Source organism: Heliangelus exortis, chromosome 8, assembly GCF_036169615.1.
Source record: "Heliangelus exortis chromosome 8, bHelExo1.hap1, whole genome shotgun sequence".
Lineage (NCBI taxonomy): Eukaryota > Metazoa > Chordata > Aves > Apodiformes > Trochilidae > Heliangelus > Heliangelus exortis.
Genome location: NC_092429.1, coordinates 16,023,922 through 16,033,852, shown reverse-complemented (window position 1 = coordinate 16,033,852; position 9,931 = coordinate 16,023,922).

Here is a 9,931-nt window from a genome sequence, read left to right as displayed (position 1 = left end):
TGAATTGAATTAGTGAGCATACATAGTGAGGCACAGTAGGAAGAAAAAAGGCAGATAAAAGCTGGCACAGACCAGATGACTCTTTCAGCCTCTGCAGCACTGATAGAGAATGTGGTTGAATGTCAGGTGAATGAGAGAAAGCAGGACATAGACAAAGAACTTGCCAGGATTTGGTAATCAGCTACTTACATCTGTTTTCTGAAAATTCTTTGCCCTCAGGGCATCAATATTTCTCAAAGCTTCCCAAGCATTATGCAGTTCAAGGAAGACATTTAAGAAGGAGCTCATTTGCATTAGACAAATGTTACATAGTATGACATCCAAAGGTTGAAGGGAGACCAGCAGAAGACCATCCCAAGGGAGCACTGCACATTAACAAAAAAACCAAAAACCATCAAAAAACAACAACCCCACAACAGAACCACAGAGCAAAAAAACCACCAAAAAGCCATACACACCATAGGTCTCAGCATACTGTGCCCATCCTTGAGTCTGCTTATTCTCAGTCACATGCACCTTCATTCATTAGTGCCTATCAGGACACCCATACACAAAGCATTCAGTGGCCAGGAGGCATTAATTTCCCCATCAACATCACCAGAAGCTTATAACAATATCCCCCATTTTTCTCCTTTGGTTTCCTATAGAAAATAAAATGAAGGCCAAAGCTCTTATATTCAAGGCAGCCTCTAGCAAGGAGTCAGGAGCTGGAGGGAGCAATGCAAAGCTGTGGGAGGAGAAGCCTGCAAGTGCAAGGTGGGCTCCCCAGAGAGGAGTACCCTGCTCCAGAGGAGGATGGAGACACAGAGTTCATCCTGAGAGCACAGCTACCCTCTCCACAAAAACACTCACCAGGCACAAAGGGTCCCATTGCCATGGACTGGGCCATGCTCTGCAGGACAGCAAGCTTTGTACCCAGCTGCCATGAACCCAGTTAAGCACAGCACTGACCCCAGGCTAATGTCCTACACCTGCCACTTGGGCTTTCTGATTTAACCAGCACCAACATAGCTGGCCCAAAGGCTCACTCCAGTGCAGAGTAATAAATACCTTAGCACCTTTGTTGCAAAGTCCCTCATTTCCTATAGCCCTTGTTGTACAGGGTATGGGAAGGAAAGGTGTGCAGAGTGCACGGCTCTTCAAATACTTTTCATCCCCTTTCTTGCTTCTAAAGCTCAAAGCCCTGCATACACTTCAAATAATGCAAATATGCAAATAAATCCATGCATGTAATTTTCTCCCAGGTCCCATATTCCCTGAGCTGTGTAGGGTGGGCACAGCTCCCTCTGTGCTGCCCTTGCATTGCCTGGAGGGGGACTGGGGCTGCTGAAGGACAAGCGAGTGCTGGCAGCCATCCCACTGCCCACTCACTGCTGTCTTTGGGTCCTGCACTGCCATGCCACCAGCCCGACTGCACCTCTCAGATACCCTCAACTGAATTTTAAAAATATTACATAGGACCTTGGAGAATAAATGTTGAGAGAGAGATACAGACCCACACACATTTTCTGCATCCTCCTCTTCCCGGCCTTTTCAGAGACACTGGGAAACAGCTTCTGGACTTCTGTGATCATCAAAAATACCTCCTTTACCAAGGAGAATTTCAGCATAATTCAGAGCTTCCTCGTAGAAACCACTCCAGTGAACAGCTCTGCTGGCCACTGGCTTAGCTGACTGTAGTGGAAGGGGATTTGTACTATTTGAAGACCACACCCTTTCTTTTTTCTTTTTTCTTTTTTTTGAATCTTTGTTAAAGTGATGAGAAATTATCTTGGAAGAACTGTGTGTTACATTTGTTGACAAAAAAAAACAAAACAAACAAACAAAAAACAAAAACAAAAAAAAAACCAAAAAAACCCCCCAAAGATTTGTTAACAGAGTTTTTGTTTGTGTATTAATTTTTGAACTCTCCCTTGATGGTCTCCCAGGGTGAGCAGAGCCTTCAGCTAAAGTCTTCTTGATGAAGTGAAAACACAAAATTTTAAGCATAAGTGGTTTTCTCACTTCTGTTTGCCAGATATTTTATTAAGTGCTAGGAAAATAAGCAAATTAAGCCTCCCACTGATTTTATTATAAATAAATCAGGCACTTGAAGACTCCAGTTGCTTGCAATTTGTTTCACAAAAACCCAAGCTGGCGCTCAATTCTGATATTCTTCATGCATAATAAAGGAGAAGGAAAGTACAGCCTTTTAGTCCTGATTTGCAGTTTGCTTTTTAGATCCACCTTCCTCCTTCTACTCTGTGCCCAAAGGGGGAGAGTTGCACAAGGTATCTCCTGCATCTTTTGTAGGAGCAGCTGCCCTCCGAGCCCCCCATGTCCCTGCTCCCTCTGTGCACCTTTCCACTCCTGTGCTCTTTGCGTCCCACCCGGGTTTGTGGGAGGCCTTTTTTTCTCCCAGCTCAACAGCAGAGGAAAGATGATGCTTTCAACTCACTCTGCCCACAGGCTCTCTCATAGTCCCAGAGGGAGGTAAAAGGAAGTGGCTGTTTATTAACAGAGGAAACAAACGCAAAAGAGCTGCAGAAAGCAAATGAGAGTGAGCTGACTGAGCCATGATAACCCTGCCTAAAAAACTGGTTTTGCAGGCAAAATAAGCCATAAGCAGGAAAAAGAACCATGAGGTAAGCAGTGAGAAACAGTCAAAGCAATACAGTATTTCCTCATCTGACTTTATGTTATCAGCCTGTAAATCCAGCACAGCCATTGAAGTGATGTAATGTAGGGATGCTTTTATGGCACTTCTTTTGGGTACTCAGGAGCATTTGAGCTGCTGCTTATTCACCCTGCTTTTGTGAGTGTTTCCTGGCTAGCTAAGGTACCTCCTTTGCTTTTAGTAGCTGTAAAAATCTCCTTTTCCCCACTCCCTGAGTGACCAGTCAAGGAGGCAGCACGCTGTGCAGGGCCCTGCTCTGCACCACGCCAGCTGTGGCTGCAAACACTCCTGAGCCCAGAGGTGGGTGGCAGGAGACACTGGGCATGGAAGGAGCCAGAAATACAGTTAGGGAGAGGAAGTTCAAAAATAACCAAGCTTTTCCTGTAAGTCTGGGTTATTTATTTAATTCATTGTTGTTTTTCGCTCAGGGACTTCCCCCCCCCCCCCTCAATTGCAGGGGAGCAAGGAAAAGGCAAAATTTAGGAAAACAGGCAAGGGAATTAAGAAAAAAAAACAACTTTCAAAACAAACAGAGGAGAAAACCAGAAGGATTTAAAAGGTACAATAAGAAGAATAAGAGCTTTCCCTAGATACAGATCAGATTTTAATTATGAAGAAAGAACAGAAATTGAGAATAGCAGGAAAATGTCCTTCCTCTTCCACCCAGGCTTCCTGCACTTCCATTTTCAGCTGGGTCCCTGTAGCCCTCCCCAGTGCACACTCTGGTGCTGGAATCATGCTCCCAGTAGCCAGCCAGGGATACCCTCAGGGTGGCAGTCTGGGCTCTCTGCCCTCACAAAACCCCACAGCTTTGCCACCCTGGACCCCACCCTACCCCCTCCTCTGGTTTCTGTGCCCTCTCCAGCTGCCACCATCCCATCTCAAGGGACCCAGCCACAGCCCCACAGCTCCACAGGGCAGGGCACAGGGAGTCTGGGGCATGGGCCCAGCTGGGATTTCAGCAGCAGAAGCTGAGGGAAGAGGAGGGGAGCCTGAAAGTGAGCAAACTGAGCTGCAGTGTCACTGACCCAGGATGCAGTGATACTGCCAAGGGCTCCTGTGGTGCTGCTGGCAAACTTTGCTCAGCTGCACACCCTTCTGTAGGGACTTGGGGGCTGGACCCAGCCCCTGCCAAACCTGGGGAGCTGGGGGAGCCTGTGACACACCACTGAGATGGGCCACAAAGTGTGGACACATCTGGGGATGTATGCTGGTGGTAATGCCTAAAGCAGTAGAGAAGGAGAAGAGATTATCTTTACAGCAGGGATAGAAATAGATTTCCTACCATGGCACATCAAATTAATTACTATCTGGTGTATATGCAGCACTCACCTGGATCAAATCAGGATCTGTTACACATAGAAATTGGAAAGTGCCTCTTACCAACACTGCTGGCTTCTGCGTCCCTGTATTACTACACACGGAGTTGTGAGAGACTTTCTGGGAAGTCTGTTGAGGCACAGAACTGCAACAGGTTATTTTATCAGAGGGTTTCACCTGAGGATCTCAGAGTATTTTAAATAGCTCTGATGTACAGCTTAATGGACTCCTTTAAATGCTCTCCCATGCCAGTGCTGTGAATGGAGATGGAAGAGAGGCATGGGGAGACTGTTCTCAGGGCAGTGAGTGAGATGCTGGGTACCAGGCTCTGACCTCTGTGTGTAGCCCCTTGCAGGGGCTGTCCCAGCAGCCCTCCTGGCACAGGTGTCCCACACCTGGCACCAGACACAACCCCCCTCCTGCGCCAACACATCATGCTCAGTGTGTGCCCAGTGAGTCAATTAGCAAGGGAAGGAGAGAGTCTTCTCCAACCTTGCCCCCAGCAGTGCCTTCTGCTTTTTTCACCCCAGAAATGGTCATAATCCAGAAAGGGACCATCACCCATCGCCCCGATGCACAAGCCAATGCTGTGCAAAGGCTGAGGCCTCTCAGCTCCTGCTGTCTCTGATGTCCACACTGCACAGGGCTGCTCACCTCAGCCCCTGCCCTTTACCCTTATGAAAAGTTGCTTGGTGTGTCCCCAGTTTCCCCTGGCCTCCACTACATCTGCTGCCCAGCAGTAACACTGGGGAAGAGGCCCACACCCTGAAGTCTCACCTCTCTTTTCCAGAGCCATAAAAGGGAAAGCAAAATGTTTAAATTTGAATGCTTTGAAGTTTTGCAGAATAAACAAATGTCTTCATGTGAACTGCAATGGGGAAAAAATTCACAGAATGCTTCATAAGGCATAATAAATGTGGTATTGCATTATCTGTACATCTATGGCAAATAATACACTAAAGGCCTGAAAACAAAGTGCTCAGGGACATCACGTTATTAAAAAAACAGGGAATCAGTTTTGCTATCTTGGAAGGCAACCAAAGCATCCAAGGCACATATAAAGATAGGATCAAAACCCAGTGAGAGAGCTGCAGGACTAGTAGAAGTGCAACATTAATGGAATTCACTTTAAAGGCTCCCAAAACTTTAACATTTCTTATATAATGAGAGATGGTTTAATGCAGGATGCCCTTTGAGGCCTGAAGCAACTGTAAATAGGTACTTATGAGCCTTTTATACTGTAGAGAAAAAGGGTGTGAAAAATGGAATTATGTTTGGGGTGGCTGCAGCTTTGGGCCATTTGTTTGTACTCTGTCTGAATTCCTTGCTGGCCTTGTTTCTAAAGCATCATTATCACAGATCCTCAACAGCTGAGTGATCTCCACTGGAAAAATGTCGTGGCAGGCAGCATGTAAGGAAAACATACATTAGGCAGATTTCTGAGGCATAACTTCTTCTAAACAAGTAATGGGTGAAATTACAGCTCAAATTAATGGATTTCAGTGCAGTTTCCAGTCACTCTTTAAAACTCTTTTGGAAAGCTCATTACATGTGATGCAGATAAGGCTGAGGCTCGACTGTGCTGCTGTCAAGGGAAAGCATCCACATGCACATCCACATTACCAATGACTGATTTGGGGGGAAGTTGCTTGCTTTTGTATGGATAGTGACTCAGCCCATAGTGGGGCCAATCCCAGCTACAATTTTCAGCTGTGCCTGTGCTGCATGGAGGGTTACAGCCAACTGCTGGGATCAGGCACTCCTTAACACCTGGGGATGATGATAGGCAACTGTAAATCATTTGTGTTGGATTCTTCTCACCTCCTTTTGGCTGCTGGGGACAGTAACCACATTGTGGTTACTGTTCATCCTCCACCTCCAGAAAAGAGAGAAAGCAGGAGGAAACAACCTGTGCCACCCAAGGAGTAAAAGACAGAGGGACCTAACTGTACCACTGCATGTCCCGGTCCTGGACCCTAGTGATTAACTCAGTCAGCAGTTATTTCTGGTTCTCTAATCTCTGTTTAAAACACCCTGATCTGAAGTCCAAGACAGACAGGACCAGTTCCTGGAAGGCCTGAGCTTACCTGCTGCCATAAAAACAGAGTGACACAGCACCTCAGCTGGCCTCATCTGCCCTCTGTCCCATGTCCTGCATTCCTTCTGTTTTAAGGCTTGTTGCCCTTTCTGGTGTGACAGTGCTTTGGGCCCCTTGCTGTCCTGTGCTCCAGATTTGAGGTGCCAAGAGCACAAGGGGGAGACCATCCTTGGGAAACTCACCACTTCCATCATCTACCAGCTTGCTAAAGGAGTCTGAATTTTTGTTCCCTGCAAATGAAGTAAGTAAGTAAGAAAAAAATATATTAATAATTTTTTTTTTCTAAGACCTGGGACACAGAAACAATCAGGTCTGGAATCTCCAGATTTTGAGCAGCTACATTTTTCATATTTAGGTGTAACTTCTCTCAGAAAATGTAACCTATCCTCCTGTGTCCTTATGAATGAGGACTCTTGAAGCCTACCTAATGAGTATCACAGCTGCGGAATGGGAAAAAAGAAGCAGCTTAAGTAAACACAAGATGGTGATGATGATAATGAAATGAGCGCCCCAAGTGTCCTAGTGGCAAATCTGGTGCTAGGGGGCAGTGGTGGGAGCCCCATGCCGCTGCCTGCCCATGGGTATGGGTGCTGCAATCACCTGTCCCACCCCTCCACCCCGGGGGAGCGGTCCCGCGGAGCCGTGGCTGGGCACCCGTGGCACTCAGCCCCGGGCCCTGGCCCTCAGCGGGGCCGCGTAAAGGAGGAGGAAGAAGAGGAGGAGGAGGAGGAGGGCTCTGCTCCCTGTGTTGCCATGGAAACACATCTGCTTCCTCCATTTCCCCGCTCCCTGCCAAGGGAGAGCTCCAGCCCCGCCGGCGTCAACACAAGCCCCGGAGCGCTCCAAGTCCCAACAAAAAACCTTTTCACCCGTCCCTCGCCCCCCGGGGCCGCAGCCCTCTCTTCAGTGATTGCCAAAATCTATATTGCTATGAACTGGCTTGGATGCTGTTGCTGCCCCGTTCACAGAAACCCCACATGAGCCGTGAGCACCCAAGGTACCCTTGCAGCTTTGAGGCCAGCAGCACCCTTCCCTGTCATGGATATCATCACATCCTGTGGGAAGCAGCAGCCCCCTGCCTCATCATCTCACTTTTTTCCAGGCCTGCGAGATTTTATTTGCCCCTCTCAGAGGCCCAGGTTTTCCTTTCAGGTCCTTTTCACAGCTTTCTTACAGATCTTTTGCCTTGGGAGATTTAAGGCAAACCTCCACTGATGAGTAGATGCAAGCTCAAGCTCCTGTTGATGAACCAGTTGTTCACCCACCAAGTCCCAGCCTCTCTTCCCCGAGGAAAGCACCATCAAATACTTGGGTTCTCACAGAGAGTGTGATTTAAGGTGCTAAGACAAGATTACCACAGCTCTGGAGGGGCTGTGAACAGCACAGGTCCTGTGGCAGAGCTGGACCTTTGACACGTGAGGTGCCTGGACACTGGCACCAGTGCCGCTGGTTTCTGGTGTCAGGCACAGTCAGCAGTTTGGAAGCCGTTCCTCTCCACTTTCACAGCTTCTGCAGAAATAATCACTGGCAAAGTGTCACTCAGTGGTTCCTCCAGCAGTTTATCAGGGACTTCACACTGAGCTCTGGGGAAGGGCTGCTGGGTCAGGAGGAGTCAGCACCACCTGCTCGGTCAGTCCAGCCCTGACCTGGTAGGACCGTTTGGCTGCTTTTCCAAATAGTTTGTGAAGGTATTTCCCCCAGCTCAGAAAGTTAGTTTAATTTTCTATTCAACTAAATAATGTCCATGATAAACCATCTGGTTTAAAAAAAACCCAAACACCTGGGGCCTTGGCTTCCTAGAAGACTTTCAGCTCATTGAAGCAATCAGGGTAAAATCTCCCAAAAGTCACGCTTGTGGTTTGGAGGAGCGTTTTGGCCACCAGCTGTGAGCACAGCTGTAATGGTGTTATTTACCATGTCTTACTCCACCCAGAGTCCACTGATGTGCTGGTGGCAACAGTGAAAAGGGTCAGTGTTCCCAAAAAGCCACAGGTTGCACGTGAAAACCTCCAGGTGAGAAGGTAGCAATGTATTTCTTATATTGAAAGTGATGCATTCTATCCCTTTGCACCCGCAGTCTCCTGCTTAGCACACCCAGTGCAGAGATGCTGCAGCCAAGTGGGCAAAGAAACCGCCTCATGGGGTGGCATCACCTTCAAAACACAAGAGAGGTGCAGCTCTGTTCCTTCCAGCTGTCCTTCACCCCAGCCCCCCCCTTCCTCCTTTCCATCCCTGCACCTCAGAATGTTGCATTCATCGGGAGAGGAACAAACAGGCAAAGGAGGTTGCAGATCTCACCAGCCCTGATCCTGCCTACATTCGCTCCTGGCACTTCAGATTCCAAAAGTTACTGTTTGCCAAGATGGTTACTGAGCTCTGTGGTTTTGTTTGCAAGTTGTTCTGGACTTGTGAAAATCTCATTTAGCTTCTAGCTGTAGCCAGCAACTTGTTCCTGAGGGTAACCTTGTGACTGTGGTGAAGTTCTGAGCTTGAACTAACTTTCTTCTCTGCTCACAGCAAGGAAACAGGATGTCACAGCTTTGCCAAAATATTTTTTACTAAATAAATAGAACTGCAGGCAGTCTCCACAAGCCTGTCATACAGTGCCACATGACCCCAACTGGCAAGAGACAAGGGTTACATTTAAATTCTATTTTAATTCAGCAAAACATCAACACTTATTTACCACAGTCCATAAAATTCATGTGGCAAAATACCTCTGACAGACAGATCAGTAGCCCTCTTACTCCAGCAATATGAAAGCACAACAAATCAAGTCAGCACATGTTCTCAGTACCACACCAGGCTGGCAGCAACACGTGCCACAACAAGTGACTCCTTGCTGAAATCTCTGCTGGGGTTCCCAATGCAGGCATAAATTCCCTTGCCACCTCTGGCTTTTTTGCACAGCACCTTCCAGTTGTCTGAAGCAGCTCAGGGCCCCCCTTTATCATATGATATGTGGCACTGTAAAAGGATACAGACACCAATGTCCCCTTTGGCCCATTGACAATGTTTTTAAAGGAAAGACCATCTTGCCATTATCATTCCCAATGCCCATGTCACTGCCACCATGCCATATCAAGGATGCTGCTGGAGGTGCTATCCTGACCCCCAGTTTAGGTGCAGCTTCATAAGCCTTGGCAGCAGAGGCAAGGATGAGCTGAGAACATCATGCTTGATAGCAGAAGAGTTCAAGCTTGCCTGCAATGGTGTTTCACTCCATGCCCTGGCATCCTGCACCTTGCCAGTGCTGTTCATGGTAATACCTGGAAATCTGGACCTTTTCAAGAGCCACCAAACCCCACTGGCCATGACAGTTGTGCTCCTTGAGGTTATTGTATTTCTTTTCTCATCAAAAGCACAACTTCTGAGCGCACTCAGTCCCTCCCTGGCCTGGGACAGATGGAAGAAGCCCTAGTCTGAAAGCCAGCAGCTCCCTTTCAGGCCTATCCATCTGCAGACATTCCATGCATGCAGCCCCAGCATGGCCCTGCCAGCCACCATGAGCACCCAAAGCCATCAGCCTCCACCCAGTCACAACATGGCCTATTTTGCATTGAGACAGTGATAAAAATGCAACTTCTCTGCCATCACAAGCTCCTTCAAATGTGTGCCTGGAGCCAGAAAACTGGAGCAAGGTCCTTATTCTGGTCTGGGCTTGCTTCTGTGAAAGCTCTGCGGGCATTGCTATCCCCCACACTTCTGCCAAACCTCACATCCCCCCCAGCACACCATCCCTCTCTGATCCCAGTGGGGACAGGGCAGGCCCAGCTTTGATTCATCAGTCAGATCCTCTGCACCCAGTGCTACAGATGACAGAGAGCAGGAGCTGTGGTGGGAGATTGAGAGCTGAG